General features: G+C 33.1%; 1 non-coding gene across 1 annotated transcript; it reads left to right on the forward strand.

Annotated features, from left to right (window-relative positions):
* Positions 1 to 13575: 13575 nt before the first annotated feature.
* LOC118032176 (small nucleolar RNA R71) lies at positions 13576 to 13682 on the forward strand. Its single transcript, XR_004684620.1, has one exon. It is a non-coding gene; the product is annotated as a small nucleolar RNA R71 (small nucleolar RNA).
* Positions 13683 to 19464: the final 5782 nt, after the last annotated feature.

Raw genomic sequence — 19464 nt, forward strand, 5'->3', positions numbered from 1 at the left:
CAAAATATTATTTATTATAGTGATTAATTGCTTTACGATCCTTTCATGATGATATAATTATCTTTTTCGAGTTATGCAAGGATAGAAAAGTTTTTTAATTTTTTCAAAATAAAAACTACTTGGTTGCCCTAAAATAAAATAAAAAACATTTACAACTTATGTCCAAGAGCTTTATTGTTATTTTAATTGAAAAAATATGACAATGTTATTAATATATTTCAAACAACTTTTTAGATTTGTCTTTATGACTCATATCTTTCATGGAAAAATTATTAAACAACTAGATCTTTACTAACTAAAGTAAAGAAATATCATTTCTTATAAATAATATATCTTCTATATATAATATTAGAAAAACAACTCTATTGCCACTATTTTTTTTTATAAACACAAGACTCATCCATATTTTTTATGAAATCAAATTGTTTGATTATCTCATTAAAATGGATATTTCAACTTCTTGAAGCTTGTTTAAGTCCATAAATGAATTTTTATAGCTCGTGTACTTTATTGATAAATTCTTTAAATTCAAAACTTTCAAGTTATGTCACATACACATCTTTTTAAAGATTCTCATTCAAGAATATAATTTTGTCATCTACTTGTCAAGTCTTATAATCATGATATGTAGCCATAACAAGCAAAATCCTTATAGGTTTTAATACAATTACCGGAAATAAGGTTTCGTCAAAGTTAACCTATTTATCTTTGTTTGTAACCTTTGATTACTAGTCTATCTTTGTACATTTGTACTTTATTGTCTATATCAATCTTTCTCTTAAAGACTCACTTACATCCAATGGATTTTATCCATTTATATGGATCACTTAAGGTTCATAGCTGGTTAGTGTATATGAAATCCATTTTAGATTTCATGGCCTCAAGTCATTTTTTAGAATCAATATTAGATATTGGTTCCACATAATTGATAGACTCATTAAGTATAAGCAATTTGTTGTTTTTTAGCTTCCATGAAAAGTCCATATCTTATTGATGCATGATATGTCCTACCAAATCTGTAGAGTTTTTATATTTCTTGAGCTTCAGGTTGAACATCTGATGTTATAGCCTCATGATTAGCTTTTATTTGGATGTTAGTTGTTGATTCTTGAACTTCTTCAAGTTTTATTTTCCTCTCACTACTCCTTTCAAGAATAAATTCTTTCTTTAAAAATGTAGCATGTTTTGATACAAACACTTTTGCTCCATAAGATGATATAAATAATATACAATAGTTTCTTTTGGATATCCCACAAACTTATATTTATCAAACTTAGCTCCTAGTTTTTCAGATAAAATATGCTTCATATAAGAGTCACACATCAAATCTTTTAAATATGACAAGATTGGCCTCTTACCATTCCATATTTCATATGAAGTCTATCAATAGATCTTAGTGGAACCCTATTGAAAGGTATGTAGTAGTTTGTAGGGCATAACCCCGAAAGAAAAGTCAAAGGTTTGTATAGCTTATAATGGACTACACCATATCCACTAGTGTGCAATTTCTTTTTTTAAAAGATGTTCATTATGAGATAATCTCATTCTATTTTAGATAAAATTTGAAATATTGGTTGAAGTATATTCACTAGCTCGATTCGATCAAAATATATTAATATTATTTGTAGTTTGTTTTTCAACTTTATTTTTGAATTCTTTCAAATGATTCAGACTTTTATCAAATACACATGATCATATCCAATGTGGTCTTCAATGATGAAACATGTATGACATATAATTATTATTGGTCCATATACATTTGTATGTATTAGACCTAACAATTCATTAGTTCTTTCTCTCTTTCCAGTAAAATGTGTTTTGGTCATCTTACCCAATAAACAAGTTTTATAAGTTTCATATGATTTATAATCAAAATGATCAAATATCTTTTATATATATAATTTAGTGATTCTTGTTTTAGTAATATAATCTAACGAAATAATTTTGTTTTCAAAATGCAAGATCAAGATTCATTCTAGACCCATACTTCTTCACCAAATTGAAAAGGAGAGAAATGAAAGATTGGTTTGTTAAACCATTATTTTTCTAAGTCACTGACAGGGCACACTTGGGGGGCAATGACCAGTACAAGGGAGCAATATTGTGCTTAAGAAAAATCTATCTCTTCTAGAACAGAGAGGAACATTTCCTACAACAAGACAAGGGGGTATTTTTGTTTACGAAAGATAGTTTGATCCTTTCAGCAAGCGACACCGAATGTTTTTATCAATGAGACAAGGAATAATGAATGATCCTCTCAAATTATTTGACAAGACAAAAAATCTCTAGCAAGCAAGTGGGTCATGATAGGCATCACAAAGGCTGAGTTGTGCAAATAAATCTGGAAATAGACTTACATGGGCCAACTCGAGTGGGCTAGAAGCCAAGCAACAAAAATGACCCAAATCAGAGATAGCAAGTCCTCATCAGTCAAGTAATAAGAAGACTAAGAAGAAATGGTGGCCTATATTTCAAATCAGGTAAAGATACATGCATATCATCTAAACTTTGAGACATTGGATAATGAGTTTGCAAATTTCATTAGAGAAAATTCTAGCGGAATACATCAAGTGGAAGGCCAACTTGAAATGGGCAAAGATTGAAATTGCTTTTGAAAATTTATCATTTTTTAGAATTTTCAACTTGGGCAAGCCGCCCATGAGAATTAGGCCACCTGAAAAATCTCTATGTTTTTCTACCTCCTTCAAATGTGCCTTCGAGCCTTTGATCATCATTTTTAGGGCACTTTTAAGCCCTTATCTCCCTTCAAATACGCCTTCGAGCCTTATCTCCTCTTAAGTGCGCCTTTGAGCCCTTAACCATCTAAGGTAGTGTGTTTCCTAACCTTACCTCCCTTTTTCGAGAGCATCTTCAAGCCCCCGTTTCCTTTTCGAGCACGCCTTTGAGCCCTTGCTTCCTTTTCGAGCGCGCTTTTGAGCCCTTGCTTCCCTTTGAGTGCGTCTTTGAGCCCTCGCTTCTTTCCGAGTGTGCCTTTGAGCCCTCGCTTCCCTTCGAGTGCCTTTGAGCCCTCGCTTCTTCCTGAGAGCGCCTTTAAGCCCTCGCTTCCTTTTTTAGCGTACCTTTGAGCCCTCACTTTTTTCTAGCGCACCTTTAAGCCCTCGCTTCTTTTCAAGTGTGCCTTTGAGCCCTTAATTTCTTTTCGAGCACCTTTGAGCCCTCACTTCTTCCCTTCGAGCACGCCTTTGAGCCTTTGCTTCCTTTTTTAGCACACTTTTGAGCCCTCTCTTCCTTTTTTAGCGCACCTTTAAGCCCTTATTTCCCTTCGAGCGCGCCTTTGAGCCCTCTCTTTCTTTTTTAGCGCCTTTGAGCCCTTACTTCTTCCCTTCAAGCACGCCTTTGAGCCCTCGCTTCCCTTTAAGCGCGCCTTTGAGCCCTCGCTTCCTTTTCAAACGCGTCTTTGAGCCCTCACTTCTTCCCTTCGAGCACGTCTTTGAGCCCTCGCTTCCCTTTAAGTGCGCCTTTGAGCCCTCGCTTCCTTTTCAAGCGTGCCTTTGAGCCCTCACTTTCTTTTCGAGCGCCTTTGAGCCCTCATTTCTTCCCTTCGAGTGCGCCTTAAGCCCTCACTTTTTCCTAAGCGCACCTTTGAGCCCTTGTTTCCTTGTCAAGCACGCCTTTGAACCCTTGCTTTGCTTTCGAGCGCGCCTTTGAGCCCTTGCTTCCTTTCGAGCACGCCTTCGAGCCCTCGACCATTCTTTTGAGAGCGCTTTCAAGCCCTCATTTTCCTTTTTTTTTTTTTTTTTTTACTTTGGTAGGTCACCCATCACAATAAGACCCTTTTCTTTGTATTTTTCCACTTGGATAGGTCACCTATTACAATGAGACCACTTCTAAAAAAAAACAAACAAAAACAAAAAAAAAGAAGCGGGTCATCTTCCAAATGACTTGTTTCTTGATTTCTACATCTCTTTGTAAAGGTTTGACCCTTTTATTTTAATTTTATTTACTGAAAATGATAAAAAAAATAATAATAATGATGATGAAAAAACAAGTAAAAATGAAATAAATGAAGAATGAATTAAAATTTGGGTTAAGGGCAACATGATTGAAAGTTTAAAGATTTGATTAAACTTTTGACTAGTTTAATTAATCAAGTCAAGGATTTAATTGAAGAATTGATAAATTTTAGGACTTAATTAAGCTTGGAATTAATTTAATTCATCCAATCAAGGGTTTAGTTGGAGAATTGATAAGTTTTGAGACTTAATTGAGCTTGGAATTAATTTAATTAATCAAATCAAGAGCTTAATTGGAGAATTGATAAGTTTTAGACTTAATTGGATTTGGATTTAATTAAATCAGGGACTTAATTAAAGAAATAACAAAGTTTTAGGCTAATTGGGGGCACGATTGCAATAAATTAAAGTCCAAGGACTAACTTGTAAAAGATACTGAAATGAAGGGGAAATTACAATTTAAACCAGGGGCTTAATTATAAAATTTTAGAAACTTCATGAGTCAAAACGAAAATGGCCATTGTTTATCTCCAAATGATGTTGTTTTGAAGATGTTGTTCATCTTCTTCTTCTTTAAGCCAGAGACCGTTTTCAGCAGTAAAAGCTGAGAAACGTTGTAGCAGTAATCATTATACGTTGGCTTTAGTTATGGGCGCCTTAATGGTAGTCGACCCTTAGCCTACCGCCTGTTACCAACCCGTCAGGCTCTATATAAATAGAGGAGCACCGAAAAATAGAGGTTGGTTGGAGAGAGAGAGAGGAAATAAACCCGAAAAGAGACCGACACAAAGAAACCAGAGGGACTCCGAAGTTTTTTTTTAACCTCATACCAGAAGTGAACCTTTCCCTCACTAGTACTGACCTAAAACAACGAAAACCGAAACAGACTAAGAGAGAGTAGAGGAAGTTTGAAAAACAGAGCACCAGGAGAATTTCACAGACAAGCAAAGAAGAAGCAGAGGTAGAAGGAGGGTTTCTGGTTTCCTATCAACAGACACCACCACTGATCTGCGACCAAAGCACTAACACTCCAGCGAAAGAACCTGCAGCAAGTAAGCTACCTCTGTCTTTTCGTTTTCTTTTAAAGCTTCAGTGCATTTAGCATTGTGTGAAGGTAATTAATTACCTTTGCATAGTGCCATGCACGCATGAAACTAGTTCATGCGTGCTTTGGCCCAGCCGGGTCCCTAGCTTGGGCTAGTGATTAGTACTTAAAAGTGCATATTTATCAAGGTTTTATATCATCATTTTGCACTTAAAGTATCAATAATTCCTTAACTAAAGCATGTTTTATAATAGCAAGTCTAATACTATAAAATGCCCTAATATATGGTAAATGTTCATCTCAAATACAGACCTATCACATAAATTAAAGGATTGATTAATGAGTTCAAGTATGGAAATTGAAAGGACAAAGAGAGGGCCAAACCTAGAAAAGAGATGTTGGTGCAGTTCAAACTGGAACACTGTTTGGTAATTGGGTCATATCTCGAGTTCTAGATGTCAAAATGATCTCAAATTTATAATGAGCTATTAATGACAAATCATCCGATTGGAACCTCCTTCATATGTGGTTTCCAGTTGAGTAATAAGAGTTTATACTATACTTGTTTGAAATACCATTAGTGGATTCTCTAACCTTGACATTTGTTTTTATCATTGTTTAATCCTTACATTAATCTTCCATCTCAAAGTTCTCATTAATTTCTTCCTCATCTTCTTTTTAGTACTACTATTACTATTACTATTACTACTACTACTAATATTAATATTAATATTAATATTATACTACTACTACTACTACTACTACTACTACTACTACTACTACTATAATATTAATATTAATATTAATATTAATATTAATATTAATATTATTTACATTCTTGTTATATTTTATGTACGTTAAGTATGCTCTGTGTTTGATCAAAGATCGTGATATTGTTGGTCTTGCCTTGTTCATTCGCATTACAAATCTGTTTATATTATATAATATATCTCTTTGATCTTTTCATAAACTCAGTATATAGGCTGAAAACCTGTGACCCGATCTTTTAGATCATTCTCAGGTATAATAACGCCACGTACTGAGTATTATTATTATTATTACTACTACTACTACTACTACTATTATTACTATTACTATTATTGTTATTATTATTGTTAATATTGTTGTTGTTGTTGTTGTCGTCTTGTTATTTATAATTTATACAATTAACCTCTCTGTGGTTCGACCCCGGTCTTGCCGGGTTATTTATTACTTCGACACTCCTGCACTTGAGAGAAGACATCAATATTTTGATCGTGTCAATCAGCGACCAGGCTGGGCTAGCTGGGTCTAGCCCACCCAGCCTAGCTCCAAATCAGTACATGGTGTTATTATACCTAAGAATGATCTAAAAGATCGGGTCACAAGTTTCCAGCTTATATACTGATTTTATGAAAAGATGAAAGAGATATATTATATAATATAAACAAATTTCTAATGCGAATGAACAAGGCAAGACTAACAATGTCAGGATCCTTGATCAAACACAGAGCATACTTAACGTACATAAAATATAACAAGAATGTAAATAACAATAATAATAATAATAATAATAATAATAGTAGTAGTAGTAAAGAGGAAGAAATTAATGAGAACTTTGAGATGGAAGATTAATGTAAGGATTAAACAATGATAAAATCAAATGTCAAGGTTAGAGGATCCACCAATGGTATTTCAAACAAGTATAGTATAAACTCTTATTACTCAATTTGGAAACCATACACGAAGGAGGTTCCAATCGGATGATTTGTCATTAATAGCTCATTGTAAATTATTAACATGATCATATTAATTATCTTATTTACATAACACCAAACTTTTAAATATTATCAGGAATTCATGATGTTAACTGATGTTAACAACAAATCAAGTTTCTTTCATAGCCCAGGTGTAGGTAATACCATACGGTTGGGCTATGAGAGTGCCAAGCATTTGTTGTACCAAGTGTTATACAACACAAATCTAGATCAACCATTTAACAAGCAAGGTATTAAGAATTAGTAAGATAAAAAGATAAGACATGTTAATATTAAACATTAAGGTCCATGTTGAGTTTACACTATACTTGTTTTTACACCATTAGTGTAACCTTTTCACCTTGACATAATAAACTTAGCTAAACATAATGAAGAAAAGAAACATAAATAAACAAAACAAGAACATAAATAAGATACAAGTTAACTAAGGAAAGGAAAGGAAATGAAAAGCATAAACAAGATATTAATGAAAGCAAAACTTAAGAATTACAAACAAAATATATATAAAGAGAGAAATAAAGAGCATGAACTCGATCTGAACAACCAAGCCCCAAAATACATGGCAAATGCCTCCTTTTATAGGCCAAAATTCAGAATTATTGATTTGATGACTAATTATTGAGTGGGTGGCCAACTATTGACTTTGTGAAAATCCTTATCTTCTTGTCTGGATAAAACGAAAATGCTAACATCAAAACTGGGTCCATTTAAAAACATAAAAGTTGTAGGAAATTGACTCAGCTTTCCAACAACAAAAAAAATGGAGGTCATTGTGACTTCTAGAACTCTAGATATGGGCCAAACACTGAACAATGTTCGGGTTGTAGGACAGATTCAGACTTCTCCGTTGTTGCTATAATTTGGACTTGCAAACGGCCTTCTTAGATCTTGATGAAAACATGAAAGTTGTAGGCCTATGTATTACCAATTCTTTGTAAAACTTGGAGGTCATTTTGACATTTAGAACTCAAGATATGATCCAATTACCAAACAGTGTTCCACTTTGGACTGCACCAACATCTCTTTTCTAAGCTTCACCCTCTCTTTATCCTTTCAATTTCCATACTTGAACTCATCAATCAATCCTTTGATTTATGTGATAGGCCTGCATTTAAGATGAACATTTACCATATATTAAGGCATTTTATAATATTAGACTTGTTATTATAAAACATGTTTTAGTTAAGGAGTTATTGATACTTTAAGTGCAAAATGATAATATAAAACCTTGATAAATATGAACTTTTAAGTATTAATCACACCCTCTAACCAACTTATTACTAGTCCCTAGTAATCAAAGCGTTAAAATAGAAAAACAATTTGCAAATTCCATAAAGTAAGACAATCATCATTCAACTTACTTTAATCTATCCAGATAAACAAACTCTCATTAAATTCATATATCTGCTCAATACCTCTTAAACAAGATATTACTAAACCTTTCTTTTGTGCTCAAAATATCAACATATAGTTATAGGGCTTTACTTGGAAGAAAAACAAATTTTTGTTCTAATGTTTAAGGTTAACTTCCTTAGGTTGGGATTATTTTTTTTCTTTTTCTTTATTTATTTATTTATTTATTTATATACACATAAAACTTGAAACACAATGTATCTTTAACCCATGTAACGAGTTTTAGGCTAATGACTCCCAAACCAATTGGTCTTAGGGCATTAGGTGTTGAGACACCCTTAATAGCTTAGCAACTCAGGTTGCAGATACTGATACTTAGATAGTGCAATGTTTGATTTCCTTAAGCTTTTCTCCTCAACCCATGTAACAAGCGTTAGGCCAATAGCTCCCAAGTCAGTTGACTTTAGGGTATTAAGTGTTAAAACACCCTTTCAAGCTTAATTGCTTAGGTTAGGGAGGCTACGAAACCAAACTTATCTACCTTTTTATTATCATTTTTTTTTTTGTTTTTGCAAATTATGTGTTTCCCCTTTCCCTTAGTTGTTACCTTTAACAAAAGAACATAAATAATGTAATAATCCAATGTGCAACCCATAATCATATGTTAAAGTGTGTATGTGAAAATGAAGATTTAAAAATACTTGTTAAATAAGCATATGAGCAGAATCAACAGCTACCAATACGAGAATTTGTAAACCTGAATATTTCAAGAAGTATTCTGATAGACCTTGTTAAGAATGTTTACTAAGATGTGTCTCAAGAGTCACTTTAAGGGGCCGTTTGGTACTGCGGTCCAAACGGCTTTTTGCACAATTTCAATTTTTTTTTTTTTTTGCTAAAATTGAGTTCGGTTTGTACTTTCTGGATCGTTTTGATGTGCTGATATCAAAAATGATTTTTAAAAAATAAGAAAACATTATTGGCATACTTTTCGGCACGAAAAGCTATTTGAAAAGCAACAACTACCACACTCCCAAACACCCTCTAACAAAAGAACTCCTTTTACTCTGCCATCCTAATAACAACAGTTTTGCAAATAGTTTATAAATAGAAAACACAATTTTTTTTTTTAAATATCAACTACTACCTTTTCCCCCAACCAAAATGAGACATTGTCCTCAATGTCTTAAGGTAGAAAGATAGAGTATAGAAGACATCACCTGAAATAACGAACACTGACAAACCTGAAACACATTTAAACAAATATAAGAAACAACAAAACACAATAATAAAACCGAAAGACACAATTTTTTTACAAACGAAGGCTCAAATCCAATCTAAGCTTTTTACGCCTTTTCTTAGTTGACCAATTTATGCGACTCATGGAGGAATTAATTACAAGGATGAAAGATTGTAGTTGGTCAATCAATTGTTCAGCAGTAGCAACAAATATTATGATTTGTCGTGCTGAAGATGTTAGAAATTCCTGTTCCACAGCATGATCAAGAAAAGACAATAATTTATCATAAAAACCATTAACATTTAACAAACCTATAGGTTTATGATGAATGTGCAGTTGGGCCCAAGAGGAAATATGAAAGATCTCTTCCAATGTGCCCAGACCACCTGGTTAGGCAATGAAGACATCAACATGGTTAAACATTGCATTCAGTCGATCAGACATTATGGGGACTTGTAATTCCTCTCCAATTATTTTTCCAATGATGTCCCCTTGTGCTAAAGCTTTAGGAATTACCCCTAAAACTTGATTACCACCTAAAAATACAGCTATTGACACTCCCCCCTATAACCCAAGGCTACCTCCTCCATACACTAAATAAATCTTTCGCTTAGCTAGTACCTAACCAAGATGATTTGTTGATTCTAAAAACTCTTTTTCTTTCCGAGACTGGATCCATCGAAAACACAAATATTGTTTATGTGATGACTTGAGGAACCTGTCATTTCTACACACTTTTGTATTGGATGAATGTATGGGTTGAGTAGAAATGAAGAGAAGGAAGACAAGAATTTATAGATGAGAAATTGAAAATGCAATCATACCACCTATATGTAGGTCAGTTGTAGTCTCACTCATTCTCTCTCTTTATTTATTTATTTATTTTGAAAAATCATATATATGTACAGGTAGTTGTGATTGTGGCTCACATCTTTCCTTGGTTTTACGTCCAAGAACGGCTTAAACGCCCTCTATGGGTTGGGGATAGGCTTCCCATCCAGTTTTCTTAAAAACTGGCAAACAGGGTCTTTTTTAGTCAGATTCCCAAGACTAAGTCGAGCATGTTCTTTATGGAATTGTGGCCATAAATCATGAATAGCACGATGCACATCTCCACTAGGGTGCGTCTCAAGAGTCAATAGAAGATGATCTAAAGACCCCTTACTCAGGCCATCCTTAATGAATTGTATTTTATCTTCACGGTTTATAGATACCATTCCTAAAGAGCGACATGTGGCATTACAAGTCCATCTGGCACATCTGTGACAGACTTTTAGTTGTTTTGCAAAATGTTTCTTTACAAAAGTGCTTTTATATGTTCCAAGCATGTGTGAAATGAAAGTATTGGAGGACTCACCTAATAATCGGACCTTTGCTTCAATCAGCCAACAAATATCTTCAGGAATTCCATGATTCATTAACAACCTCAATCTTACACATCTAGCATGATAAATTTTTGTAATCGCATTCTGAGGCAGAGCGGGAAAATACTTTTTCAATTTTTCAAGAGTGGTGTCCATTTTCAAATGAGAATTGAGGGAGAGATTTAAATAAATGAGAAAGAGCAAAGAATTGCACAAATATATACACAGATATCAGTTATCATGGGAAACTAAAAAAACCGACTTAAGAGTCACGGAGTACCGTTATCCGCAATTTGACCGAGGTGAGAGAAACTAGCAAAACAAAAGTCACACTAAAAAGGAACACAAAAAAAAAATGTGAGAAAAACAAAATAATCAACCTTTATCTACAAGATCATTCAAACCAATGGATTCATTTTCACTAGGAAACTCATCAAAGTAAGCTTTCAAACGATGTCCATTTACCTTTAAAACATTGTCATTCTTTGAATTCTTAATATCAAGGGCCCCATAAGGATACACATGTTTCAAAATAAATGGACCGCTCCATCTTGATCTTAATTTTTCAGGAAATAAATGGAGTCGAGAATTATAAAGCAAAACTTTTTGACCAGTATCAACTTTTTGATAATTTTCACAAGTTTTGCAGAATGCATGCGTGTCCTTGAACATGGTGGGCCAATAAAATCTATTTTGTAAGATTTTTGCAGTTGTATTTCTTAATGAGAAATGACTCTCACATGCTTCAGAATGACAAAGTTTAATGACACTACTTACCTCATTGTCAAGAATGCATCTTTGAAATTTTTTATCAAGACAATATTTGAATAAGTTAAGGTCATCCCAATAAAAGTTCTTCACTTCGTTCAAAAACTTTCCTTTGTCTTCAGTACTCTAGTGAGCTGGCAAATCTCCTGAAGCAAAAAAATTGATATTTTTAGCAAACCATGGCATTGAACTAAGAGAAAGTTAGGATTTGTCAGGAGAGTAATCATCGATTGGTGGGATGTTAGATGTCAAATTTGTTGTCACTTTTGACAAAAGATCGGCATCAATATTTTTGGTGTCTTTTTCATCCGTGATTTCTTCCTAAGAACAAATCATTTGCAAATCTTCAGATTCATCCAACTCAATTTTACTCAAAGTAGATTCAAGTTGATCATGAACTAATTCTTCAATATGATCTACTTCTTGTTAATCATTATCATCTCCAGGCTGCTTGCAAATATTGAAAATATTCATCTCCAATGTCATGTTTCCAAAAGATAACTTCATGAGTCCATTCCTACAATCAATCAATGCATTAGAAGTTGCAAGAAACGGACGTCCTAAAATAACAAGAAATGAATTACATGCTTCAACAGGTTAAGTGTCCAAGACAATAAAATCCACAGGATAAATGAATTTATCGACTTGTACTAACACATCTTCAATTATTCCTCTAGGCACTTTTACATATCTATCAGCAAGTAAAAGAGTTATAGAAGTTGGTTTTAACTCACCTAGATTGAGACTTTGAAAAACTAAATATGGAAGTAAATTCACACTAGCTCCAAGATCAAGTAAAGCTCTTTCAATTTTATGTTCTCCAATAAAGCAAGAAATTATAGGACAACCTGGTCTTTATATTTCAAAGCATTATTGTTTTGAAGAATAGCACTTACTTGTTCAGCTAAAAAGGCTTTCTTTTTCACATTCAGTTTTCTCTTCACAGTGCATAGATCTTTAAAAAATTTAGCATAGGAAGGTACTTGTTTAATAGCATCCAACAAAGGTATATTGATCCTTACCTGTTTGAAAGTTTCAAGGATTTCAGAATTGTGATTGACTTTCCTTTGTTTGGTCATGGCATGAGGAAATGGAAGTGTTGGCGGGGAATCAGCCTTTTCTTTGCAATGTTCATATTCAACCTCTTCCTTACCCTCAAAGATAGACTCTTCATCTTTCTCACAAGGTTCAAGAGTGGGTTTTTCAATAACCTTACCACTACGAAGAGTGATGATTGATTTGACTTGATCCATGTGTTGGCTTTCAGAACCACTTGCATTTGCATTGCATTGCCCCTTTGGATTTTGCTGTGGTTGAGATAGAAACTTACATTTCTCTTGAAAACTGAAAGTAGATGTGAATTTTGCAAGAGCATCTTTAAAATTTGTCATGCTTTGAGCAAGTTAGAGTGTTGATTGTCTTTTGCTTTTCAATGAATGCATGCAATGTTTCCTCAAGATTTCTTCTAGGAGGTAGAGCATAAGGAGGTGCATATCCATGATAATTTTAAAAATTATGGTGTGCTTGAAACGGTGGCTGTGAAGTTTGTGCATTATTGTTATCACTCTTCCAACTGAAATTTGGTTGATTTCTCCAACCAGGATTGTATGTTTGCGAGTATGGGTTATGATTGGGCCTTTGAAAACTGTTCAAAGCATGAGCTTGTTCATGGAGGCATTTCTTGAAAGAAGACAAAGTTGGACAATCATTGGTTGCATGTTCATTTATTTCACAGATTTGACACACAATGTCTTGAACAGATTTTAATTGACCACTTTTTTTCAATTCTAGTGCCTCGACTTTTCTAGCTAAAGATGCAAATTTGGCTTGGAGGTCATAATCTTCCCTAAGATTATACATACCTCCACTAGATGTATAAGGTTGGGTTTTAATTGGTGCCTCATAAATGCCTGTAGTGTCCCAATTTTGTGCATTTTCAGCTAGCAAGTCTAGGTACTCCATTGCTTCATTAGGGTCTTTATCTTCAAAAGTTCTATTGCACATCAATTCAACCATTTGCCTATCTTTAGGTGTTAATCCTTCATAAAATTGTGAAACCAATCTCCATGTTTCAAAATCATGATGAGGGCAAGTATTAAGCAAGTCTCGATACCTATCCCAACATTGGTAAAATGTTTCACCTGGTTTTTGAGTAAAAGTGGTGATTTGTCTTTTGAAAGAGTTGGTTCTGTGAGATAGAAAAAATTTCTTTAAAAATTGTTGTTGCATTTCATCCCAAGCATGAATGGATCTTGACCTAAGATTTTGTAGCCATGTTTTAGCTTTATCTTTTAATGAAAAAGGAAAAAAGCTTTAATCTAATGGTATTCATGCTACAATTTAAGTCATTATAGGTGTTACAAACTTCTTCAAATTCTCTCAAATGCAAGTATGGATTTTCTAGATTTAAGCCATGAAAAGAAGGTAAAAATTGAATAATGTCTGGCTTAAAATTAAAATGGGATGCATCAGGATGGACAACTATGCATGAGGGTGCATTTGTTCTTATGGGATTCATGTGGTCTCTAAGTGTTCTAACACAGTTATTCTCGTTATTCTCATTATGAAGTGATTGGTTATCTTCGTCGGCCATATTTTCTGAAAATGATGAAGATACCCTACAAAGTCTACCACTTAATGTACGTGACCAAACACTCATGCACGTGTAAAAAAAGAAGAAGAAGAAAAGGAAGAAGAAAACAAAAGAAAAAGAAACAAAACAAAAGAAACAAAGTTAGATACAAGAAAAGTGAAAATAGAAAACAAAATAAATACTATAATTTGTACAATAATTTACCTCCCCGACAACGGCGCCAAAAACTTGACACGACCAAAAGATTGATGTCTTCTCCCAAGTGCAGGAGTATCGAAGTAATAAATAATCCGGCAGGACCGGGGTCGAACCACAGAGAGGTTAATTGTATAAATTATAAATAACAATACAACAACAACAATAATGACAATAACAACAACAACAACAACAACAACAACAACAACAACAATAATAATAATAATAATAATAATAATAATAATAATAATAATAATAATAATAATCAGTACGTGGCGTTGTTATACCTGAGAATGATCTAAAAGATCGAGTCACAGGTTTCCAGTCTATATACTGATTTTATGAAAAGATAAAAGAGATATATTATATAATATAAACAAATTTCTAATGCGAATAAACAAGGCAAGACTAACAATGTCAGGATCCTTGATCAAACACAGAGCATACTTAACGTACATAAAATATAACAAGAATGTAAATAACAATAATAATAATAATAATAATAATAATAATAATAATAATAATAATAGTAAAGAGGAAGAAATTAATGAGAACTTTGAGATGGAAGATTAATGTAAGGATTAAACAATGATAAAAACAAATGTCAAGGTTAGAGGATCCACCAATGGTATTTCAAACAAGTATAGTATAAACTCTTATTACTCAATTTGGAAACCACACATGGAGGAGGTTCCAATCGGATGATTTGTCATTAATAGCTCATTGTAAATTATTAACATGATCATATTAATTATCTTATTTACATAACACCAAACTTTTAAATATTGTCAGGAATTCATGATGTTAACAACAAATCAAGTTCCTTTCATAGCCCAGGTATAGGTAATACCATACGGTTGGGCTATGAGAGTGTCAAGCATTTGTTGTACCAAGTGTTATACAACACAAATCTAGATTAACCATTTAACAAGCAAGGTATTAAGAATTAGTAAGATAAAAAGATAAGACATGTTAATATTAAACATTAAGGTCCATGTTGAGTTTACACTATACTTGTTTTTACACCATTAGTGTAACCTTTTCACCTTGACATAATAAACTTAGCTAAACATAATGAAGAAAAGAAACATAAATAAACAAAACAAGAACATAAATAAGATACAAGTTAACTAAGGAAAAGAAAGGAAATGAAAAGCATAAACAAGATATTAATGAAAGCTAAACTTAAGAATTACAATATATATATATATATATATAAAGAGAGAAATAAAGAGCATGAACTCGATCTGAACAACCAAGCCTCAAAATACATGGCAAATGCCTCCTTTTATAAGCCAAAATTCGGAATTATTGATTTGATGACTAATTGTTGAGTGGGTGGCCAACTCTTGACTTTGTGAAAATCCTTATCTTCTTGTCTGAATAAAACAAAAATGCTAGCATAAAAAATGGGTCCATTTAAAAACATAAAAGTTGTAGGAAATTGACTCAGCTTTCCAGGAAAACAAATGGAGGTCATTTGAACTTCTAAAACTCCAGATATGGGCTAAACACTGAACAGTATTTGGGCTGCAGGACAGATTCGAACTTCTCCGTTGTTGCTATAATTTGGACTTGCAAACGGCCTTCTTAGATCTTGATGAAAACATGAAAGTTGTAGGCCTATGTCTTACTAAATCTGTGTAAAAATTTGAGGTCATTTGGACATCCAGAACTCGAGATATGACCTAATTACCAAATAGTGTTCCACTTTGGACTGCACCAACATCTCTTTTCTAAGCTTCACCCTCTCTTTATCCTTTCAATTTCCATACTTGAACTCATCAATCAATTCTTTGATTTATGTGATAGGCCTGCATTTAAGATGAACATTTACCATATATTAATGCATTTTATAATATTAGACTTCTTATTTGAAAAACATGCTTTAGTTAAGGAGTTATTGATACTTTAAGTGCAAAATAATGATATAAAACGTTAAGTACTAATCAGTAGGCCCTTTAAATAATTTTTAAAACTCCCCAAAAGAATTCCTCAAAGTCTCTAGCTGTGCCCGAGAACTTTGGGCTTCTTTCTTGGTAGCAAAAAGCTCAGCCCTTAATCTATCTTGGGTGATATTTGCCTCAAGTATCTCCCATTTTAGGATATGCACTTTGTTATAGGAAACCTGAAGTAGTTTATAATCGATGCCTAACTGAAGAACAACACTTGTATTTGTTCATTTAGCAATGAATAAGCCACCTTGAGGCTCCTTAGTTTGGCCTCCACAATAGCCTTCTCCTCTTTTAGCGGCTTAAAAATAGCCTAATAAGCCCTGTTCTGGGAAATGGCCTTTCTTACATGGTTTCTCTCAGTTATCCAACGCCTCTTGAAATGGGCGCATATAATGAAAATCTAGCAAAAACAAATGTTAGGAATTATAGTCATAGAACCAAACAAAAAGGTGAAACAAGAAATTTCCTTACATTAAAAACCATTTGACCATTTAAAGCCAAATAATAGTTATAGCTCTTATCAGACATCATTGTGATATCTGACAGGATGGTGAATGTCCTCTTTAGTAGTCTCACCATCTCAAGGCCAACCTTTTCATTTCTTAACCTTTCACCAATAATAACCTTCATAAATTATCTCTCCTTCTCAATTAGGGTAGGGAAACTATAAGGAGATTGACCAAGAGTAAGGTTAGCAGAAGCATTCCTGAACTTAATTTATTTAGGAACAACCCAAGCAGAGGGCCCAACTACTGCACCCTCTACCGACAAAGTTGAAAGTTGAGGTAAAGGAAATGCCATCATCATAGCCTTCACAGTCGAAACTGGAACACCAAACTCCACAATGAAGGAGACCCTCCTCCTCTTGAAGCAAATAGCAACACTCACAATCAATTCAAGATTAGTCAAATTTGTTTCACCCCCGGTTACAAGAGTGCGATTGCCTCCAACTTTTTTTTTTACTCCTACTATTATTTCCTTTGAAATAGAGCCCTCATAAATAGAAAGTTCATAAAAAAAATGATGGGGTAATCCTCCATCACTTCTTTAACCTTACCTCCACCCACCATAAAAGATGAAAACTTCCTTTGTGAACTCTCTTTTATAGACCTTGTTGAAATTTCTCCTTCTTCTTCAACACTTAGTCACGCATAAAAAAAAAGTCAGCAATAAACTTAGCTACAAAGAAAACAAAGAATACAGAAGCTATATACATTGCAGTATAACTTGATAATATCCTTTAGCTATCTTATTGACTTTATACTCAATTGAAGTCAAAACCAGCGTAACATGCATTTTCTCCTCATTCAAGCTTAGACGAGGCTTGATGTTTACATCATGGGAAGAAGCCCTCTCGTAATGGGAACAACCTTAAATTTATTGCATTGCACCTCTAGGATTCACTGGCCCAGTATACCTTACTATCAGCCATATCCCCCTCAATTTCTTGACATTCACAGGCTTCCCACACAAAGTCCCCTTTATAGCTCTTATGGGTCTATTAGTAAATATGAAAAACCAACACACATCATTGTCATTATCAATGCCAACAATTAGTGGTAACAATTTCTAAAAATATTAATTGTAGGCTTGATCTCGATGAACCCACAAAACTTATCAAAAGTGAATAAAATGATCCACTTATTAGGATACAACTAGTCTGAACCTAGCTAGTAGTATTTAAACATTTCCCTCATGAATGCTTGGAAAGGAAAGAGATACCTCATTGTATACATTCAAAAGGGGGTCATAACCTACATGATCATTCCTTAATGAGTTCATAATAGATAATGGAGCAAGAAAACCAAAAGATGGTAATAGTCTCTCTCTATAACACCTAATATTCTCATGTAGTTTTACTTAATTTTAATGACTTAGTACATAAAAATTCGAGTATATGTATACATAAAAAAAGTCCCAACAACCTTTCAACAATTTTATAAATGTACATAATTTATTACAATTCTTGTTAAAACTACATCCACATTAACTATTTATAAGCTGACATGACCAAAAGATTGATGTCTTCTTCAAAATGCAAGAGTGTCAAAGTAATAAATAACCCGACAAGACTGGGGTCGAACCATAGGGAGGTGAACTATATAAATTACAAATAATATATATATATATATATATATTTAATAAAATAAAAGGTTTATGAGAATTTTATAGGATATTAATGTAAGGATTAAACAATGATAAAACACTTGTCAAGGTTAGAGGATCCACTAATGGTATTAGAAATAAGTATATTATAAACTCTTTTTATTAATCAACTGGAAACCACACGCAAAAGAGGTTCCAATCGATTGATTTATCCTTAATAGTTCATTATGAATTGTTAACATGATCATATTAATTATCTTATTTAAGTAACACCAAACTTTTAAATATTATCAGGAATTCATGATGCTAACTTATATTAACAAAAAATCAAGTTCCTTTCATAGCACATATGTAGGTTATACTATACGATTGGCTATGAAAGTGTCAAGCATTTGCTATACCAATTGTTATACAACACAAATATAGATTAACATTTAACAAGCAAGGTATTAAGAATTAGTAAGATAAAAAGATAAGACATGTTAATAACAAACTTTCTTAGATATAAACATTGAAGTCCATGTTGAGTTTATATTATACCTATTCTAACACCATTAATGAAACCTTTTCACCTTGACATAATAAACTTAGCTAAACATAATGAAGAAGAGAAACATAAATAAACAACATAATAACATAACTATAGTAAAGGAAATTAAAAGCATAAACAAAAGATTAAGGAAAATATAACTTGAAATAAAACTTAAATATTACAAAAATTGAAAGAAAGAAATAAAGAACATGATCTTGATTTGAAAACCAAGATGCCTAGATGCATGGAAAATGCCTTATTTTATAGGCCAAAATTTAGAACTATTGATTTGATGACTAATTATTGAGTGGGTGGCCACATCTTGACTTTGTGACATTCCTTATCTTTTTGTTTGAACAAAACATCATTGATAACATCAGAATTAGAACAGACTTAACTAATGAAAGTTCTAGAAAATTGTCTCAGCTTTCCAACAAAAAATATTTAGGTCATTTGTACTTCTAGAACTTGAGATATGGGTTGAACACTGAACAGTGTCTGGGCTGCAGCACAGATTCAGACTTCTTCGTTGTTGCTACAATTTGGACTTGAAAACGGCCTTTTTAAATCTTGGACTCTGCA

This window comes from Populus alba, chromosome 13 (genome assembly GCF_005239225.2).
Source record: "Populus alba chromosome 13, ASM523922v2, whole genome shotgun sequence".
NCBI lineage: Eukaryota > Viridiplantae > Streptophyta > Magnoliopsida > Malpighiales > Salicaceae > Populus > Populus alba.